Here is a 22972-nt window from a genome sequence, read left to right as displayed (position 1 = left end):
GTGTCATGGTCTACTTTGTAAGTTAATAAAACTCCAGCTTCATGGAGCTTCCTCCAAGACCTCTCCAGAGTTTCCATTGCCCCCGGGCCTCAGCACCAGTCCTGAGTGCAGTCTTTCATCCAGAGTAAACCTAGCAGCCCAAGTGCCTCTGGAATCAAGAAACTTTCCTCTCATACTTTACAGAATGGCTGCATTTACTGAAGTTCTCACTTGTGATAAACATTCAAAGGTAATTCAATCGAGGGATAGACTATGTTTTTAGTCTCCCTTTACTCATATTATATAAACTGATTTTAGAATTACGGCTTTTAAAAAGAAATCAGAAATTTTGCTTTTGTCTAATTTTCTAAATTTAGATCGATGCATTTTACTTCTACTGACCTTAATATTCACCACTGTGTCCAAAGGTCAAAAGGGAGTAAAGTTGTACTTGTTTTTTTATCAATCCTTATTGATTTACATGTGACATTCAATGGAACAGTTGTGTGACAGGGATGGCAAATCAATGGTAATAGGCAGGAGAGAGGTGTGAGACACCTCAAGACATGGACTAGGTTGCTTTACCAAGGGGAATCAGAGGACCCGTGTATCCAACTGCATAGCTTTGAAATTGATTTTTTTTTTGTTATATACAAAAAAGGGCAGATTTACTAGAATAAGAGAAGAGGAAAAGAAGGTGTTTGCCCAAGTTCAAGTTGACAGAAGGAGCTGCATTTAAAAAGGGGCACGTGGGCCCTCCTGGGTTGTGCAAGGAGTTAAAACACTGCACTATGAAGCTACCTGCAGCCACTGCAGCATGCGTTCGGGCACAAGGTGACCCACATGTCATGACAGACCTCCCCTGAAATACAGCAGTGTATTTCAGTCATTGCTCCTGTTCTGTTCCCCACTCTCTATCTGATGACACCTCCCATCCCCACCACACCCCTCCCACACCCTCACCTCTGGCCTACATTCTACTTCCTGTATGCGTAAATAAAGATACCTTTAAAAAATAAAGAAAAAATAAAGAGAGAGAGGCTTGTTAAAAGGAACTGACACAGGTGGACAGTCTTGGGGTGAGAGCTGCCTAGAAAGAATCTTCTCAAAATACTCCTAAAATGTGACTTGATAGCCATTTGATGTCATAGATAAAATTCATATATTTTTAAAAGATAGGCCTTGGCATTCTGTGGCCTGTGATCTATGCAAGAAAAGATGAAGAGACTATACAGAACTGTAGGGCAAATTATCAATGAGTGACTGAGATGAATCAACACCACATCAGAGGATGGCATGTTCACCAGCACCCAGAGGCTGAAGAGCAGCGAAGATCATTTGAAGGAAATAGCCCATAGGGGGACACTATTGAGTTATCTGTGACAATACCTTATTTTCTATAACAAAAAATGATTCTTCAAAATAGCTAAATCAGCTTCTAAGCACATTATTTAACCAAGAACCACTGTTTTGATGACAGGAGTAAGCATGTGAACGTTTTGGGTGATTCCAGGTATCTGCAATTAAACTTGAAAGCATGAAAATCTATGTCAGTGACTATGGTGCTGAAAAAATATATCAACAAAGGATAAGACAGGAGAATGGGAGGGTAGAGGGAGGGTGAGAGAGGCATGTGCACATGTGGAGGTATGAAGTGAGCCCCCAAATTAGATTGCTATACAAATAAACATTTTTTATAAATTAATACCATTTGAGGGAATTGTTAGGGAAAGTCATGTCTTTAGTGGGCACATAGAAACAGATAGGACTCAGATATCAGGACTGAGGAGGTGCTGAGCCTTCATCATACTCAGAAGCTAAGAAGCCTGTGTGGCACAGTTAATAGAAGTTGTCAAAAGACCAGAGGCTTCTAGGTCAGAAAGGAAGGACACTTTACTACTCACACAAAGAGCAGCCCTTAATATATCAGCCTGTGAATTAACTCCCTGATTGCCAGTTTCCACAGGGTGTGGAGAGACCAACAGGCAACATCTGCTCTTTCTGTGGCTGTGTCACCGAGAAGAAACCTGAGTTAGGGAACTTAAGAATTTTATGCTAGGAAGTGAGTTCACTTGCCTTCCACTGCAGGTATGTTATCTGAGTTCCAGTCATTACTGATGTAGATATCTTTAGAGATAGATCAGTCACAGTCAGCTGGTGTCTGGGATCCCAACCATACTAACTATGAAGTATTGTCTCAAAATCAGAATCGCTAATATTTACGACTAAAGTCTCCTCCATTGATACTCAACATATGTGAAAGCAGCATAGCTACAAACCCATAAGTTCAGTGCTTTTGGCGAAGAGATTGAAACAAAAAACCACTGACTATCCCATTGTCAAAAAGCTATTCATTGGCAAAGCTTGTGTTGAAAGCCCAATTTAGCCACTATGAAGTGTCTCTAATGAATTGTATATTTTTCTCCTGGAATTAGATACATGTACAGAGTCATTAGTGACTCGTACACATTATACTGGACCACTTAGGTCTCTGTTGGGGTAAGAAACAGGATCCTCTAATGATTTTACAATCAGAGGTACCTAAGTGTTCTTTCCACCCTGAGAATGAGGGTATACTCAAGATGCCCAGGTCCCAGGTTGATATGAGCATTAATTCTTATTTTATAGACAGAGATAGTATAATATCGGATGGGGCATCAAAAATGAAAAGACAGGTCCTCCCTGGTGCACAGTGGGTTAAACACAGCACTGAGAAGCTAAAGCCACTTCTGCATGAGTTCCATCCCTGCCCCAGAGGTGACCCACATGGCGCAGCAGACCTCTCCTGACCCGCCCGCTGCTCCCCTCAGCAGTGTACTTTGCCAGTCGGTCTGTTCTGCTCCCCACTCTGTTTCTGGCAAATCCTCTCACTGCCCCTACACCTCTAGCCTGTACCCTAGCTCTGTATGCATAAATAAATAAATCTTTCAGAAAAAATAAAAACGAATCTGAGTTGTATAAAAATGATATCAGTGCTGGTATAAATGTTCTCTAATATGGACTTGAGATTTATTTTATGAAAACCATCTAGCGAGCTCTGTCATTCTAACTCGATAGTCAAGACATTTTGTGCCACTCCTGGCTCTAATATTCCATATCTAGCTATAACTATAACAATGTTAGATACTTGGAAGGCTCTATAAAACATTAATTGTAGTTAAGGGGCAAAATCTTTAAAACAATAGAAAGAGCAGTACTAATTGACCATGAAGCAGTCCAGCTGAACTTGCATGCTTCAAAATTCTTCTCAATAGTGAGTTTGAGGCAGCTGTTCTATATTGATTAGAATTGGTTTGTGAGATGAAAGTACTTTTTCTCCCCTTTTGAAGATTGCATAGCTCAACACGTTAGAATTACTAAGCTTAATAGAGTGGTTTTGAAGAAACCAAACCCTTTTACTACTTAAAAAATAAATAAATAAATAAAGTTTAGAGATTCATGATGAATAATACTTCTGCTCTCCTGAGGGAGCTTCAAGTCAAGTACAGAAAAGGACATGTGGATAATTACACGGGCTACTGGTATTCCATGCTAATAGAGATATTTATAGTTAGCAGATATGATCAAAATAATAGAGCTCAAATATGCTTAGAAGACTTCACAGGAGTGTAAAAATAGATGTGAGAGAAGTTTTACTAATTGGACTAGAGGAAAAGAGTATTAAGAACAGAAAACAGGGCCCTCCCTGGTGGCACAATGGGTTAAAGCACAGCACGGTCACAGCCACTACAGCAGGAGTTCAATCCCTAGCCGGTAAGCCAGATGGTGCCACTGACTGCACCTGACCCACCCACTGCTCCCCTCAGCAGTGTATTTCAGTACATTTGCCTGTTCTGCTCCCCACTATGTCTCTGATGAATCCTCTCACACCCTGCATCTCTGGTCTGTACCCCAATTCTGTAATAATCTTTAAAACACCAGAAAATACATCAGAATAACACATCAAAAAGGATAATGTAGTGTGGCAATATGGTGTTGATAAAGTATGTGAGGAAGAGATGAATCCCAGTTAAATGTAGTGGAAAATAGTGTGTTCCATTAGGTGAGGATTCGTGATATATCACAGGAACTATCATGTGCATGGTAATTTTTATTTATTTAAACATTTTTAATGTTTTATTTTTTACATCATTGTTAATTAGAGTCAGGTGAGCTAGATAATCACAAAATGTATGAAATATAGTCTAGCTTAATATATGGTGAAAGATAATTCCATGGAATCAGAACAGAAGCTGGGGAATGCTAGAAGTTGTTCTAAGAGTCTAGGGAAGAGATAAAGTTTGTCTCGGGCAGGGTAATGGGGATAAAAAGGACTGGATTGGTTTGAATGCCACTAATTAACCCAGAGACCCAACGGACACTGGGAAGGGGAAACAAATATAGGATGGCAGGTGTCCATCAGGAATAACTGAGTGGTCAGTCAACTAATTTAATCAGGAGAGAATCAACCAGGAAGATAAACCCGAGATTCATCGCAGAGAAGTATGACAAACTCAACTGTGAGTCAAAGAACCACTGAAAGCGAGATACCAAGTGCGTGAAAAGTATTTACAGATGTGAGCTCTGACAGAAGTGGTCTGTGTAACAGATTTAGGCAAACTAGTAATTTTAAAGTTAAGAAAAGAACCAGCTTTAAAGAGTCAAATAGGGACCCTCCATGGTGGCACAGCAGGTTAAAGCACTGCACCAAGAAGCTTTCGCCACTTCCACATGAGTTCAATCCCCGCCTGCCCCGGAGGTGACCACAGGGCGCGGCAGACCTCTCCTGACCCGCCCGCTGCTCCCCTCAGCAGTGTACTTCGTCCATCTGCCTGTTCTGCTCCCCACTCTGTTCCTGGTGAATCCTCTCACCCTCTGCATCTCTGGCCTGTACCCCAGCTCTTTATGAATAAATAAATAAATCTAAAAAAAAAGAGTCAAATAGAAAATAGTATTTCAAGAGTGTTCACAAGTAACCTATTAAGAGAAGAAACAATATTCTAGTCGGGACTTAGAAAAGTCTCACTGGTGATCTTTTCCAAGGCTGTTTCTTTGGGAGTCATGGGGACAGAGAGATAACAGAATTAGAAATGGAGCTACAGTCCACTAGACCTACATGGAAATTAGGATGTTTTGTGATGAAAACACAGAAATCTCACTCCATGGAGTTTGTGCAAGCTGAGTTAGCTCACGTAAGAGGAATCCAGAGGAAACACAGGCACTCAGCTATTTCATATAGTGTTTGCAGTCATCTGGGCATTTCTTTTCTGACCTTTGCCATGTTCAGGTTGCCTCAACCTAAGATTGCTTCCCTCTGGCTTGTGGACAGATGAAAATTCCCTTATTTGTATTTCCAGGAAGAGAGAGATAAGGGCCACTCATCAGGGTAGCATAAAACTGAGTCCGTTGTATTGGCCCTGGGCCAGCATGGCCCCCAAGGACATGTCGGTACTGTTAAACAGAACCCACCTCTGAGGTGGGGCTTGAAGGACAGCTGATCAAACTTAGGGTTCGACTAGGAAGGAGAGTGGGGCAGGTAGTATGTGGGGAACTGAGAGTATCCACTGGCAGCTCCATAGCACAAGAGCGGTCAGAGCCACAAAGCAGCGGCTGAAGGGTAAAGAGAACAGCACATTCACCGCACTGTGCTCCTACAATTTGGTCTTTTCCTACTGCTTTTTGATATTTCAACATGTTCTATGAGCAAGTGAGGGTCTGCTAATCCTGAGCGGCCTGTTTGGCCACCATTATTGTTACCTGGAGTTCTGTATTCCCGCATGAGTCAGCACTGTCAGTCAATCAGTCATAGCTAAACCTTACCAGGCGCCTTTCATCATTCAAGAGATCACCCTGGGAAAGGTGTGCATTGTGAGGTATCACCTGGAATGCTGGTGTCGGGGTGGGGGAGGCAGATGTATGACAAGGGACCCCAGAAGCTGATCAGTGGAATGCCTTGTTTTAAGACTAGAACCATGACCCATTTTTTATTTTTTTTTTAATTTATTTATTCGGGTCCTCCCTGGTGGCACAGCGGGTTAAAGCACAGCACTGAGAATCGAAAGCTGCTTCCTCATGAGTTCGATTCCCGCCTGCCCCGGAGGTGATCACATGGCGCAGCAGACCTCTCCTGACCCACCCGCTGCTCCCCTCAGCAGTGTGCTTCATCGATCTGCCTGTTCTGCTCCCCACTCTGTCTCTGGTGAAGCCTCTCACAGCCCCTGAGCCTCTGGTCTATACCCCAGTTCTGTATGCACAAATAAATAAATCTTAAAAAAAATTATTCATATAAGAGCTGGGGTACAGGCCAGAGGTGTGAGGGGTGAGAAGATATACCAGAGACAGACTGGGAGGCAGAACAGGCAGATGTGCTGAAATACACTGCTGATGGAAGAAGCAGGGAGACAGGAGAGGTCTGCCGTACCCTGTGGGTCACTCCCTGGCCGGGGAGGGAACTTATGCTGCAGTGGCTGCGGGTGCTTCACAGTGCTACGCTTTAACCAGATACAGCACTGGGGAGAGTCAGGATGGGGGGGGGGTGAGGGTGTATGGTTTTGATGACAACACTTGATCATAAAGCAGATGAGAATTATCTGGTCAGCAAATTCATGTGCCCTCCCTCCCCCGAGAGCCCTAAGTGACAACAATCCATACTGTAGGCCCACCCATCTTTTTCTCCTTGTCCCCCTACCCCACTTAATTGATGCTGTATGGCTATTCTAGCAGTGAAAAGGCCAGGGTCTTGCTCTTCAGCAGCCTCCTGATCCACGACTCCTGTGTCTTTGTCAGTGTGGTGTTGCTGGACGCAACACAGAAGGACACAGTGCGAAGGGAAGGAGTTGAGAGTAGAGACATTAAGATGTATGAATAACGCCTCAGAGAGACAGGGACAAGTTGGATCAAGAGAACCAAGTGGACAGATCACTTAAGATGTGTTTGGGCCCTCCCTGGTGGCGCAACGGGCTAGGACACAGCACTGCAAACGAGCTGTAGCCATTTCAGTGCGAGTTCGATCCCCAACCTCAGCAGTGATCCTCATGGTGTAGCCGAACTCTCCTGACCTGTCTCTGCTCCCGTCAGCAGTGTATCTTGACTGTCTGTCCTGCTCCCCACTGTCTCTGGTGAATCCTACTGCCATCCCTGCACCTCTAGCCTGTACCCCAGTTCTGTATGCATAAATAAATAAATATTAAAGAAGAAGAAGAAGAAGAAGAATACGTGTCTGCCCGTGATGTATTTAGGGCTTGGGGATGAAGCTGAGAATAAAGTTGGGGATGAAGCTTTATTCCTCAGGATTTTCATTTTGCTCATAGAACTGGAAAGGGCAGAGGTCTCTTGGGGAGCATCACAGGCAGGGGGGAACTGGCTGGAGTTGCCAAGAGAAGTTCCACTTTTGCTTTGCCCTGTTATCCTTTCTCCAGTTTTAAGCCAGCGTGGCAGTGTGATGTCCATAAGCCCCTGAGATGCTCTTTGGCCCACCCGTGAGTCCCGATTGGTGTCTTGGGCCACTTAGGGGCTATCAGCTTTAATCTGATGCCCTCCCTGTGCCCGGTCGTACCTGCCGGGCACCCCAATTTCCTGCCCTTTGACTCCCCTGTTCTCCCTCTGGTGCTTTCTGTACACATCCATCCGTCTCTTCTGTCTTTTGTCATAACCTTCCACCCCATCGTCTGAGGAAAAGCCACAAATTCCATTTGAAGAGAATGAAAATAATCTTATTTCATCCAAAATTGCTTACTACAAGGAAAAATAAAGGCAGCTGATCCTAAGAAAAAAAAAAAAAAAAAACCAAAAATGCCTGAAGAGTGATTTTTAAAGTTTGATCACAAACCTAAGTCCACATGGAACTTCAAAATAATGTATGAATTCATTGCAGCAACAGGTAATTATGCAATGTTTTTATTTATCTCATCACTTGGCAAATATGATCGATTCCAAGTACATGGCAATTCATGCAGGCAACTTCCTGATTTACCTGAAATATTTGCCAATGAAAATGGAAAACAAATGTATATTTTGTATGGGGTTTTCATTTGGGCACACACTACTTTTCAAGATGATAGCAACAGCTTGATTTCTTGGTTACATCAAGTGCTTTTGAAATAGACAAAAAACTAGGTATCACGATAAGCTGATGTAGCTCTTTTTTTTTTTTTTTTAGGAAATGGACATGGACTTATTCTACTTTCAGTAGTAGCATGACCTACATAAGTTGCGTGTGGCTGTGATTTTCTCATTTTCCCCAGTGAGAGGGAAAAAACCCCTCCCCCACTGGCCCCCGCTGCCACACAAGGGGAAAAAATGATCACAGGAGCTTTGAATACAATTTTTGTTGAGCTTGTTTTTTTCCTCACCTTAGGTGACCAGATCGATAAACAGTCCTGCAGCTGAGAAAAAAAAAAAAAAATCAGATGACTGGAATACAGCCAGAGGCAGTTCTCTTGTGCAGCAAGAGTCCATTCTGGTATTACAGAATTGAAAATAAATGGTGTCTCAGGAAACACTCCTATTTCAATAAATTTAAAAGGGAAATGCAGATAGTACAATGAGTCACCATAACTCTAATGGCAGAATTGCACCTCCCCAAAATCCAGTTTACTAAAACAGACCTCCTAAGGCCAGGGTGGTTTTCTGCATCTACAACAGATGTTTCTTTGTTGGTACAAATTAACACCCTCTAACCACTCATGGGAGGCGCTGCCCTATGGCACCACAGACTGAATGGGTGTGCTGCTGGGGCCCATTCCAGTCACAAGGAGCACCGAGAGCCCTGGAGCCAGAATGGAAAGCCCAGTCTGAGAACCAATATGGCGCACAGGCCATCTGCCTTCTCGCTCTACACTTGGAGTGATGTTCCTGAAACTTGAAGAGCTCTCAGAAACAAGGGGGCACACATGTTCCAGCTTCTCCATTCCAGAAATGCACGTGCCTTTCCGGGTATCTATGCAAGTACACTGCTTGGGTAAGGCACCGAAGAACTCAAATCATAAGGGCCCTCTGGGGTGATCCATGTCTCACCTGCTGCTCCCCTCAGCAGTGCATTTCAGGGGATCTGCCTGTTCAGCTCCCCACTCTGTCTCTGGTGAATCCTCTCAGCCCCACACCCCTGGCTTGTACCCCAATTCTTTTATGTATAAATAAATACATCTTAAAAAAAGAAATTGAATCGCAAACTCTCAGGAAGGCGGAAGGCAGTGACACTTGTTTCAGGCTCTACATGCTTGTTGTTATCACTGGTTTTAAAATATTCTACTAAATTCTTACCTACGCTGGGAAGTCTTACTTGGCATCCCTCCTGTGTCTTCCAATAATTCAGAGAAGTGTCTGTCTCTCTTTCCTCTCTCTCTCTCTTTTAAGATTTATTTATTTGCGCATACAGAACTAGGGTATAGGCAGAACAGCATGGGCGGTGAGAGGCTTCATCACTGACAGAGTGGGGAGCATAACAGGCAGATTGATAAGTACACTGCTGAGGGGAGCAGCAGGTGGATCAGGCGAGGTCTGCCACACCCCGTGGGTCACCTCGAGGGCCGGGGATTGAACTCACACTGAAGCAGCTGCGGCTAACTCACAGCATGGCACCCTAACCTGTTGCACCACCAGGGAGGGCCATGTCTGTCTCTCTTACATGCCTTGAAATTCTCATTTCTACTATAATTTCTAAGGTGCATGTCAACACTGCTACTAATAGCTAATGTGCATTTATGTTATTCCACACATAGTACTAAGTGCCAAGTTGCACTAATTTATTGAATTTTTGTAAAAATGGTTTGAATCCCTATTGAGGTGGTTCTCCTGGGATACACTCTTCTCTGTGAACACAGGACAGAGACCTGAGGTTCACTCTGTCAGTCAGGAGATGGGCCCTTCCCCAGCTGTTCCATTAAAACACGACTGTTCCAGAAGCTGCAGCTTCTTCAGTTCTTGTCTTTGGTGATGTCAATCCTGTGGGAAAAACTCAGCAGCCCAATCTTCTATTTCCCAACTTGAACTGATCATCTACCTTCCAGAGAATCTAAGAGCCTCTCAGAACATGCCATCTCCCCTTCTAGTCCTGTTTAGTTCAGTTTCTCTAAAAAGAATTCCTGAATTAATTCAACTATTTGGGTAATTCTTTATGTTCATCAACCTAGTAGGTGAAGAAATGACAAGTTAGTTACAGAATGTGCTAATTGCACATCCTGAATTATATAATACTCCTAACCCCCTCATGAAACACATACTCATCGCCTCATTTTATATTAGAAGAAACTGAGGAACGGTGGAACCAAATTACCTGTTCAGTTCTCACAACTGAAATCAGTTGTGAGCTGAGGACCACATGTTCCTCAGTTTGTGCCCTCTTCACATTCCCTGTTCCTTCTTCTCCCCCAGTTTATAAACTCAGCATATATTTTGTGTACATAACTTATATTTTAATGGATTTCAGTTGCATCCCGTGTCCAGATTAACTGATTAATAAAAATTCCTTGCGGGTAGGGTACTGTGCTGTGCCTGCAATATAGCATCATCCACAGGACTCAGTCCACACACACCAGAGATACCTACTCACTGGCCACGATTTTCTTATTCTCTGTGTCACTTTTTGTTGAGTTAACATTGGTTTATACCTCTCTCTCAGAGCCTGAGGTAGTGGTTCCCACCTACGTACACTTCCATGCTTGTTGCCAAGGAACTACAGTCCACTGGGCAGGCACCCTTCCCTCCCTCTTCTTATCTCCCACCTGTGTTGGTAGCAATTGGCAATAATAGTTTTACTCAAAAGTTGCACTGACTTCTTTGAACAAAATCTCCACCCTTTCCTCCCTCTGCTTCTCTCCCACCTGTATTGGTAGCAATTGGCAATAATAGTTTTACTCCAAAGTTGCATTGACTTCTTTGAACAAAATCTCCAGCAAAATAAAATCTGGCATTTACCAAAATTCTTTTAGAAAGCTAATTCCCATTTTTCTATATGTCATGAAGAAAGAATCTGCTTTTATGGATTCTCATTTGAAAAAAAATTCAGCATCTGGTAAAAAGGGTATCATACTGAATTCAAAAATTCTGTAACAAGGCCTAAATTCACAGGCTCTGGAAATGTTATGCTTGCGATCCCTGTGATAGGAAGTATATACTTTGCTTGGAGGTGCCATAAAATGATGACTGCAAATTAACCATGCGTATGCACATATGTATCCAAAATATCTTACTTGAGATTTCATTGATGGGGAGGAACTCATTTTTCTATTTTTGTTCATATTCAATACTAAAATTTTCTGTCATAGTTTTGCATTTGCATAGATACATTTCGCTGTCTACGTCTGTAAATGAGGATGTAAGTATATACTATGATGACGGGACCTATTCCAAAGGACATGTCTATTTAAAATTTACATTAATTTTTTTAATGATCTTAAGTGGACAGTTATCACATTTTTGCAATAAAAATAATTTTAGGAGTATCTCCAGAAGTGCATTCATCGGTTGAAAATGTTGTTAATAAGCAATTAAGATAACTTTGGTATTCAGATGCAAAAGGCGTTTGCTGAAGATGTGTCTGTCCAAATGTTTTAGAATGTGTTTCATGTCTATTTTATTCTTATTCTAGAAACTATGCCAAAATTCTTTTTCCAAAGGAGAAAAATAAGAAACACAAATATATTTTTGAAAGATGAAACTTTTGCTCCAACACAAAAATTAATTATAAAACTTGAGGCTAACTTTTTAAATATTTAGTAATTTGGGCCTCTCTGTTTAACCATATTAAAGTCATAATTCCTTACAGGTTGAAGTAATGCCACACCAAGAACACAGAGTCTCTCTCATGCCCATTTAATTATGATAACTTGCCCTTAGCCTTTATCTACTGAGATTGATTACATGCTTTAGTTAGGTTTTGATTTATAAGTTTTTGGTTGAAGGAGGCTAAGTAAGAACTCTCATATATTTAAACAATGCAGTGAGTATTAAGCTGAGATCCAGCAGAAAAACTCTGATGGAGACTTCCTGGTACACAGAACAGTCTACCGGAGCGCTCCATGGAATCCAGACTCTGATCACTGCAGCTTCCCGAGTTAGCTCTCTAGTGCCATGCTTTCTTCTCTTCTACTAGCTCCTGGCCTTCAAGTTTTTATGAATAGGCTGAGAAGATGTGGTATCAGCGAAACGGACGGATATATCCACAGTTTTAAGTGGAAGCCTCTTAATTCTACATAAAGTTTCATCAGGCTCTTCCTACCCCAAACATCCTTTCTGTCACTGACATATATTTTGACTGCCAAATGTCAGCCAAAATATAAACAAAGGAGAGATTACCTGAGACAGGTAACTGTGGATTATATGTATCACACAGGAACAGAAGAGAGACATAAGCTGGCCTTTCCACAACCACATCTATTCAAGTAAGTGGATCAGGTCTGCAGCTTTCCTATTGAACAACAATTAATACCCAAGGGCACTGAACAAGTAGTGTAGGGTGGAGATGACCAACATATGAAGTAAGAAGGGCTTGGAACAGAATGCAATGGGATGAAAGGAAAGTGTTCAAGAAAATCTCCTTTTAGTCTCCAGGCTTCCCCACAGCTAGCTCTGATCTAATACCCTATTTGTCTGTTCACCCAGTCTTCTTTATTTCCTTGAAGCAAGAAAGATCACACTGTTATTTTTTAAAAACAAACAAAAACAACAACAACAACAACAACAACAACAAAAAACATTTATTTACTTGTGCATACAGAACTGGGACACAGGCCAGACGTGCAGGGGTGGTGAGAGGATTCACCAGAGACAGAGTGGCGAGCAGAACAGGCAGACTGACAAAGTCCACTGCTGAGGGGAACAGTGGGCAGGTCAGGAGAGGTCTGCTGCACCATGTGCGTCATCTGCAGGGCAGGCGGGGATCGAACTCATGCAGAAGTGGCTTTGGCTTCCCAGTGCTGCGCTCTACCCTGCTGTGCCCCCCAAAGGACCCTCATGCTGTCTTTCAAGGCTTGTTTCCCGGCTTAATTCTACGTGACACATCCAGTTTCTCGTCGTTCCTCAAACACAAGACTCAGGGCCTTGGCACCTGCTTATGGTCTTCATGTAGCCCCCTCTCTGTCTACCATGTATCTGCCTTTCCTATGTCAAAGGTCCTGTTTTGGCATCTTCCTTCATGATCACTCCAGCACTGAACTCCCATCGTTCGTGTTTCACATTCTTCCTTTGCATTTGCATACATGAAATTCTTTGCTGACTGAGATGTTGTGAAGCGGTGACTGTATTTCATTTTTGTTCTTTTTAGTCCTTTACCTTAAGACTTTAGATGATGATTGATAGCTATATCCTAATATGTGTATGGTGGTGAGATCATAGTCATATATATTTAGGAAATATATGTTGAATCAAAAGTGAAGGTGTCAACACCATTTGGGGACGTCAGAAATCTGCATTTCTGTTCTACCTTCTCTTTAAAAGTTAACATCCAATCTATGACACAGTCACACCAAGCATACACTTTGAATACTCCACACACTGATTATACCTCCAAGAGAGTACTCTACCTCTCTCCATGGCTGTTTCCACCCTCCTGCCTAGATTACGCTAACTGTGTCTAACTGCAACTTCTGGCTCTCTGAGTCAGCTCTAGCTTCAGTATACCTACTTTTAATGATGCAGCTAGAAATGGCCCTAAAATGTAAATGGTATCAACCCCTTTCTTGCTTAAAACTCTCAGTGCTTCTCATTTCTTTGGTCTCATTTTTCTGACTTCCTTGTCCTTTCAAAGTATCAGATTAGAGATATACTTACTCCAAAAAGTCTTTACCAATTTCCTTGAACTGCATTAGATACCCCAACTAGGGACCTTTAAAATACACACTGTATTTTCTTTCTTGTTGAGCTAATCATATTGCATTATATTTGCTTGCTTAATTATCCTTTGCTACTAATTTGGGAATGTAAGCACGCTGAAGTCAAAGAGCATATCTGCCTTGTTCATTACAGGCCTCCAGAGCTTATCATAGAGTAAATATTCAATTGAATATAAATTGTTGAAAGAAGGAAGGAATTCAACCCTGAATCTCTCAGGATGTCACCTTAATCTTGGATTAGATATTTTGAAGCAGTTACTAAACTAGGATTTATTTGTCTGGGGTCTCTTGGATTTGTCAGTGACTGTCTTGAAATTCTTGATGAGGCTGGACCCTATATCATTTCGTAGTTGCATAAACTGTACAACCATTGCTTAATCCAGCAGTTCTGTACTGAAGGCCAACTATACACCAAATACTCTTATAGATGCTAGAAAAAGTGGTGAATAACACAGATGAAAGTCCCTGACTGCTGAGCTTACTCGGTGCAGGGGAGAAAGACAATGAATAGTGCATAGAGAAATCATGAGAATTTCTGACTTCTTATAAAGAAATGAGGAGATGGTGGTAGAGGATTGCTAGAAGGACACTGATTTTATGCCGGATAGGCAGGGGAGTTTTTCTTTTCTAATGGAAGAATGACTGAGGGTCCACGTGACGGGATAACTCCATATGTGCAAATTTCTAGGGAAGACTTCCCAAAAGAGGCACTTTGTTGGCATTCCGTTTGGTGAATGCAGGTGTAACGGTTACCACTTTTTCTGGTTGGAATGCTGAGAACTGAGACGGGATCAGTCTATATGAGCTCCATCACTACTGTGAGTGAGAGTAATTTTATTTTAAGTTGCGTGGGAAACCACTGGAGCACAGCCACTGTTCTAAGACCAAAGCTCATCTACAGAGTGTCCAATATATCTCACAGCTAATACAGTGTTGCATGTGGCACCCATATTTGATAGGACTTCTGTTTAGTAACTCACAAATCATTATAATTAGGAGGCTAGTGAGAAGCTGTGCTCCCCCACCCTTTCCTTTCTCTCTTTTCTTTTATTCAGTAAGCTCCCAAGTAACTAACCCTGGGGGGGAGATAAAGTGATGAATAACCTCATTCTGCAGGAAGAAACAACAAAAACAAAATCCCCAGTTGAGTGGTTCCTTGCAAACTGCAACATGGTCATTGTTTAGTGGATGCCTCTTCCTCTCTTTAGTATCCAGGCAATGACTAATGATTTTCCTCCAAAGTTCCCACTTTGAAAAGAATGAATAAGCCCCAAAGGCCTCGAAGAGATAAGTATTACTTTCCTCCTGGTAGCTCTGCAAGTGAGTGAGAGGGAAAAAGAAACTGAACACTATTTCAAAGCTCGGATCTATAAATGCAATAGTTGTGTCTGTACTTCTGTACCCCAGGATTGTTGGGTATCTAAGTGGTTTTCCTGACTTTCTGGGTATTTTCTACCCCATCCATAAACTCACTCAACAGAAGTGTGCAGACATCAAAGGGTTTGCCCAGAGGCATCCCACCATCAGGATCTGCTTTTCCCAGGCTTCCCCCAGGAAAACCATCTGGATCTGACCTATTGCTCAGGGACGCCTGAGAAACTGAATGATCAGTGGCCATATTTCACAAATAACAACTGTCCCAGATTTAGGCACTTATTGGAATCATTTCAATTTCACAGACAACTTTCAAACAACAGCAACAACAGCAAACTACTACAAAATCATGACTTGCCTTCTGGAAGCAAAATAGCACACTGAATGCTAATGTGCAATTCAATATATTACTGGTGCTCTCTCATCTCTATTAGGAAAAATGTCATGGGTTAATATATTTGTGCCCCACTGAGAATTAAAGAGGAAACAAAATGCTTAGCGTCTGTAATGAGGCCAGGCATTAATGCAGGAAGGTCATGGCAGATCACGTATAATAGATATGGCAACACTATTTTCCAAGGTAGCCAAAGGGGACTCAAGTCATGATGGGCAATACTTGGAGAAATATTTATTTTTGATGTGAAAAGGAAATAGAACTGGAACATTCTGGTTGATGGAAACCATAAATAAGATTTTCCCACAAAGGATTAGAAAGCTAAAATACTCTTCTCACAAGTTGTATCACCTCGAAGTTCAAGGACCCAGTGAAGAGGTCGCAATATTTTGTGATGGTAGTGGATACACTGCCCAAGTTTCATATGTTGAAATTGACTTCAGGTCTTGGGAGAAATAATCAGATAAAATGCACTGAACATTGATACTGGAGGCATTAAAAAAGATTATAAAGAGGCAGTGATTCTAATGAAGCACATCTCTGTATATTTTACTTCACCAGTTAGAAAGGAAAATGGGTCTTTTATAAAATTAATCTCATTGACTCGTTCAGCATGTTATGGGTTCCTAATCTGTTTTGAGAAAGACGACTTGGTTTGCCACTTTTAGAGGTGATATTAGTAAACAAGCACCTCCAGCAAGATAAAATGAAACATGTTGCACTTCTGATATAACAGCTAATCCATTAGCATTTAAGGAAATCTTTACACAGGGTTTCATATCTTGCAAAAAACCTTGAGATTCTTTATTATGCATCATATTACAGAATGAAAACACTAGCAAATGTAGATTGTGCATTGACTATGTACAGAAACACAGGGTTAATCTAAAAAGCGGGTCCGCAAAAGAAGACATACAAATGGCCTTAGGTATGTACAACACATTCATTATCAACATCAGTCAACTAAATGAGTGAGGGAACAGCATCTAGTCTTTTTCTTTCTTAACACATGTATCAAGAGTAAGAGGAATGGTTTAGAAATGAAATAGTCCTGGGGTTACTAAACATGCAATATTTATTTATGAGTGTGATAACTGCAAACAATGCTTAGGAAATCTACCTTTTCAAAGCCTTTCTGGGGGAAAAATTGCCAGTAAGTAAAGCAATTCAATTGCTAGCAATAATCTTAAAGAAACAATGGTAAAGGAGCTCACCAACACTGACACAGTACTCTCATCAGCATACTGTTTTTAGTAGGGACTCTGGAAGATCACAAAAAAGGATTAATCTAGATAGTGATGTTTTGTTTGTGTAACTAAGTACTGCACAGGGGGGTCTCCCTGTTGGCACTAGAGGTTAAGTCTCTGCACTTCCAATCTATGCACAGCCACAGGAGGCATGGGCCAGATCCCCGCCCAGGGAGTGACCCACAGGGTGCAGCAGACCTCTCCTGGTTCGCCTCTCCTCCTCTCAGCAGTGTGCTTCGTCCATCTGCCTGTTCTGCTCCCCACTCTGTCTCTGGTGAAGCCTCTCACCCTCTGCTCCTCTGGCCTGTACCCCAGTTCTTGGAACAACAATGAAGTATTATACTGTCACTCAATACAACTCTGTATTCTAGTGCAGGTGGGTGGAGGTATTTTCATTCTCAGTCCTTATATTTCCTTTTAGGTGATTTCACTCTCAGATGCTCTTAATTTTCTCATGGAGAAAAAGCCAACATTGATTAGTGAGTTTGGGAACTAGAAAAGGTTGTAAGAGCCGTTTCCTTCCTTCTTTGGAGTGAGTAATGGGAAATAAGTAACAAACAGCATGTTCTCTTTTGCACTCCGTCTTTACAATAGTCCGGGCAGGGGTTACCCCATGGAAGATCTACACCAGGCCAGGGCAATCCGCTTCTCGGTGGAGGGAACAAATTAGTATTAATATGGTCTTTTAGCACATTTATAAGCCACACCTCCCAATCTATTATTTATCAATATTAAAGATGAAATTTTAATCCCATGCAGCCTCTACTTTGGTCTCATATCACAATATGATCTTGGGCGAGGAAGGGAAATACTCCGACTGTCTCCAACCACACACAGATATAATTAAGCAAAGCCACAGACGTGCTCACCATGTATTGCTAATTAGGAGAGCAGATAGATGCACAAACTGTACAGCTTAAAGCTTTGTGCAAAATATTTTAACAATATTTATTTCTGCGTATAGATTGATGAGTGTTTCACATCGGATTTCTTACATTTTAGTTTGCGTGTATTTTCAAAGCTTTCTGCAATTAGTCTGCATTGTTTGGGGGCTTAGATTTAAAATGGTCCTTTAATGAGTTTTTGCAGAATTTTGGAATCTTCCTCCCAGAGGCTATTTTGCAGAGAAGAGAAACATATCTGTGAGAGATGACAGCGCAGATTCCACACGAGGGTGAGGCAGTGCCTCCATGAACTCCCCAGTCTATCCCAGAATGTGACTAACGCCACACAGAGGGTGGCTTATCATGACAAGGACATCTCTGCTGTATTTTCAAGTTGTTTTTCTGTGACAATTTTACCACAGGAAAACCCACACTGTGTGCACTTTTAATTTCCTCATTAATTCAGTACTTGATTCAAAGGTAGGGTTCCATGAGTTTTCAGCCAGATCTACCCAAGGATTCATTCCTTTGCACAGCTACCTATTTGGAGGTACAAGATAGGAATGAGAGATAAAGGTGGAGAGGAAAGAGGAAGAGTGTATTTCATTCTTCGGAAATACATCTTGTTCATTAGTCACCTTGATGGTTAACGTGTTCTCTCATGAATTTATGTGTGAAGTTTTACAGTCTGGTCATAGCTGCAGCCTGGAAGCTCCGAGAAGGCACCATCCCTCCTGCACATGCCCGGATGCAAGTTTAGCTCAGAAGGACAGAATGCCACAGTTCACAACTAGCACAGCCCGACACACAAAGGCTGGCTGGTGATGAGCCCGATCAGGAATATCTGGAGGGATCGTGGAGTACCAGAGGACAACAGAGAAGCCCTCCCTGGTGGTGCAAGGGTTGAAGCACAGCACTACAAAACTAGGGGCATCAGCTTCAGTGGGAGTTTGATCCCCAGCCAGGGAGTGACCCCATGGTGCAGCAGACCTCTCCTGTCTCCCTGCTGCTCCCCTCAGCAGTGTACTTTGTCGATCTGCCTGTTCTATACCCCACTCTGTCTCTGGTGAGTCCTCTCACCAGCCCTGCATCTCTGGCCAGTACTCCAGTTATGCACACATGAATAAATAAATCTTATTAAAAGAGAGAGAGAGATTCTACCTTTCCTGACATCCGTATAAGCCCTGATCCAATCTGAGGAATCCGTGGTGATGTGTTTAGCTGTGAGTAACTCCTGACACAAGGAACAAGGGCAGAAGGAAAAGAGTGAACAGACACGAAGGGACGTGCAAACCCGTCGCCGTGTGAGTTGTTAGTATTTAGGCAGAGTGGCTTGGTGCTGGTGACCACTTTATGGACTAATCACATTTGTGGATAAAATTCACAATGGAAACAGAAGGATTATTATCAAACATGCTAAAATGGAGAAAGGTGGCAGATTCCTATTTCTAGGCCAGCAAGCAGGTCGGATATTTTGTGCTAATGGAAGTCCACAGTGGCAATTCAGACACATTCTTTCCTTTTTTAACCTGTTGAATTCCAGTGACCTGCCAATTTTCAGCGTCCCCTAACCTGACACAAGCAATTGCCTTCTCGCTAGTGGGAAAACGCTCCTTTGTTTATTTTTCTTTTGTTGAAATATTCGTAGACATTCATATCAATATACAATTAAAAGTGGATAGCAAGGAAAACAACAGACACCACATTTTATTTTTGCATTAGATTTTGCCAAGGAGCCTGACGTTTGAGGTTAAAGGAGCCATAAAACACAAGGACAGCCCTCCCTGGTGGCACAGCGGGTTAAAGCACAGCACTATGAAGCTAAAACCACTTCAGCATGAGTTCGATTCCCGCCTGCCCCGGAGGTGACCCACATGGCGTGGCAGACCTCTCCTGACCCGCCCGCTGCTCCCCTCAGCAGTGTACTTCATCAGTGAGCCTGTTCTGCTCCCCACTCTGTCTCTGGTGAATCCTTGCTGCCCCTGCATCTCTGGCCTGCACCCCAGTTCTGCATGTACAAATAAATACATCTTAAAAACAAACAAACAAACAAAACACAAGGACTATCATCCATTCCTGCTGAAAACAAGCCTAATCAGGGATCAAAGTCTGGAAAATGAAGACTGCCTGATTAATGCATATAGTCTGCTGTCTTCTAAAGGACACGCAAGTGCCCCACACCTTGCCAGTATCTCCTTTTTTATACTTTGATCCATTTAGGCAGGTTATTCTTAAGAGAATTTAGTCAGCCAAGCAACGGATGAGATGGTATAATTCCCTCTTTCTCTACGTCCCTCAGGTTGTTGATGACAAATGCATTCCAGTTACTTATCACACACAGATGAAAGGTGCCAGTATGGTTCAATTCATAGCAATCTTAGACCTTTAGAATGTGCTGGAACTGGGCTCCTTCCCAATGCTGACAATGCACACGATTGTTTTCCGGGGGCCTCTTCCTCAGGAGTACCTTTCTTTATGTTTATTACTTTTAAAAATGAAGATACCATCTGCTCTTGCCTCATCCTTGGTAAAATTGTTTAGAAGATCGGGCCATAATGAGAACAAGGACGGTGTACTTATGTCTAGTTAATTTCATTTGTAAATAATTAGCTGTGCAGCCCTTTCTTTTCACCCTGCGATGGATAACAATGAATACACAATGAGTTGCAGTAACACCGTGTTTTCCAGGACAGACATCCACCTAAGGTTTTCCTGAGTGGTCTGATGGAATAACAGCAAAGTGGCTATTATTTTATATCCGTATCATAAATATGCATATGTTCCACATGTATAAAATTCTTCATGATAATTCATGCCACATAATATTAGGTAAATACTTGCATAGACAGACATCCTGCTCTGTCTTTCCTTCTGAAAGAGTTTAATACAGAGGACAGACATAGGTCAAAAGGCACATTGGGAAGAGGATAATAATTATCCTCTTGTTGTTTCATAAGTGCTATACAGACTGTAAGACTATCCTTAAGAGCCACTCCCTCCTTCCCTGCAGAAGGTCTCTGATTTACATTGTTGCTTGATTTTTTTTATTTATATATATAATGTATATAATTTTCTCCCTGATTCCTTATTTGATTCCCCTACATTCCTATAAGGAAACCATCTAATAATTCATTTATGTATGTAGAACTGGGGTACAGGCCAGTAGTGTAGGGGCAGCGAGAAGGTTCACCAGAGACAGCATGGGGAGCAAAACACGCAGATCCATGGAGTACACTGCTGAGGGGAGCAGTGGGGAGACAGGAGAGGTCTGCTGTGCCATGTGGGTCATCTCCCTGGCCAGGGATCGAACTGGCTCTGACATCTGTGCTTACTTCGCAGTTCTGTGCTTTAACCTGTTGTGCACCAGGGAGGGTCAAACCATTGGATAATTTTCTTAAGAGGGATCAAAACAGGGGAGGTTTGAGCACATATGACTATGAAGATGGGTGTGAGAATTGGTGGTGAGAATTTGATGGGGACGACACCAGAAAGGAGAAAGCACACATTGTGCAAAAAAGAATGATGTAAAATATAGTTTAAAAAAAAACCAAACATACAAACTGATGAATATTTAGGTGTGCAAAATGTTCTTTCAAACTGAAATGCACTGTAAATTTCTCTAACCTAGGCTCCATAGACATTCTGAAATTCCCAGCCAAAAGAGGGGATTTTTAAGCAATTGTATATTTTCCAAGAAAGGGTCCACCTCTAGGTTTATCAGAACATGAAACGTTAATTCTCCATGAATGAATAAGTTATTTCATATCAAATGAAGTAAAGACTATTATCTTAGTAACTTATAGTCCTGAAGTACTTTAAACCTTATTTAAAATAAAGCATTGTTTAATTACACCACATACATGAGACTAAATTTATAAAATATGCCTTTTCTTTGTTTCTGTAAGAATGGTAAACTGCAGGGGAACACAGGAAATTTAATAAAAAGAGATTTTTGTAAGTGTTCAAACTGTTAGAAAAATAGTCTAAATAAAGCCAAAGCTTAATATTTGTTATGTGAATACTTCTCAGCAAGAAATTTGCATCAAAGTCATAACTACATTACAGAAATGTTCAATGCATATATTTAAGATAACAACAGGTTGGATTATATTGGGTTGATTATGAAAAATTTATTTCTGCACAGACAGTAGGCTGATTATTTGGTATCACTGCATTTATACAAATTACTGCAGAAAGTCAGAACATGAAATGGACTGGCTAATTTCTTCTTGCTTTGAACAGTTTGTTTCTGTGGAGTTTACTTTAAGACTACCAGTAAAGTGATTCTGTTGCCTTGCTCATATTCTTAATATGTGCACATTTGACAGGTTCTCTTTGTATTAACTACAAGAAAATTATATCATATCTCTCAGTCAAAGTAAAAATGCATCTGATATGACCATAAATATTTTGCAAGAGAAATACATACATGGTTAAGTATTATGAGAAACAAGCTTACCTGAGAGCTTAATGGGGGAACTATAATAAAGACTATGCTATTGTACATTTACTACAGCTTCATCATTCTTTTTCCTGCCTCAATTTAGGGTAATGTAGCTGGTTTTCCAGTCAGAAAATTGAAAGAGCAGGGTACATACCCCCTTCGTTAAACACATTATCCAAAGCTTTGCGTGTTTCATTTCTTCTGTGTGCCAACTCAGGCACAGAGAGGTCTTTCTCCTTTATCAAAGCCCATGAGACATTTCGCTGTAATTACATCACTTTTCTCTCTTCTTATATTATCTGGTTCCGTAAATGGTATTGAAAGAGGAAATTTGTTTCCCTTAACCCAGCTGGCTTTGATGTAGTTTAGTGTTGCACAGTATCTTATTCATATCTGCCTGCTAAGACTGAATAAGTCATTTGAAAATAGATCAGAACCCCAAATTTGAAATCTTGTGTTTTCACATAGAGATTTAAATGCTCATCTACATCACAAATAACTATATGTTGTAATAAACTATCTTTTGCTTTTCCTAAAAATTGCTCAAAATGTTATTTCATACCAATTATTACTTTGGGCAGCCACCAATTACATTTTGTAGACTTTTAAAGCCTAATAGTTACTTTCTGTTTCTTTTGTCAAAGGTTTTACAAATCACTTTTCATAAAAATAAAGAAATAGGGGTAGGTAGTAGAGCACTGGAAAAGCCAGTGGCTTACATCAGAAAGGATATTGTTCAATATATAGCCCACTCCTTGATTACAAGGACTCAAAACTGATACTTTAAAAACAAAAGCAATTTACTTTCTTCCATTCTTTATATCGATGAGATCTAGAGAAGA

The sequence above is a fragment of the Condylura cristata genome, unplaced genomic scaffold (genome assembly GCF_000260355.1).
Source record: "Condylura cristata isolate star-nosed mole 26May11 unplaced genomic scaffold, ConCri1.0 scaffold00014, whole genome shotgun sequence".
NCBI lineage: Eukaryota > Metazoa > Chordata > Mammalia > Eulipotyphla > Talpidae > Condylura > Condylura cristata.
This window is presented reverse-complemented; position numbering follows the sequence as displayed.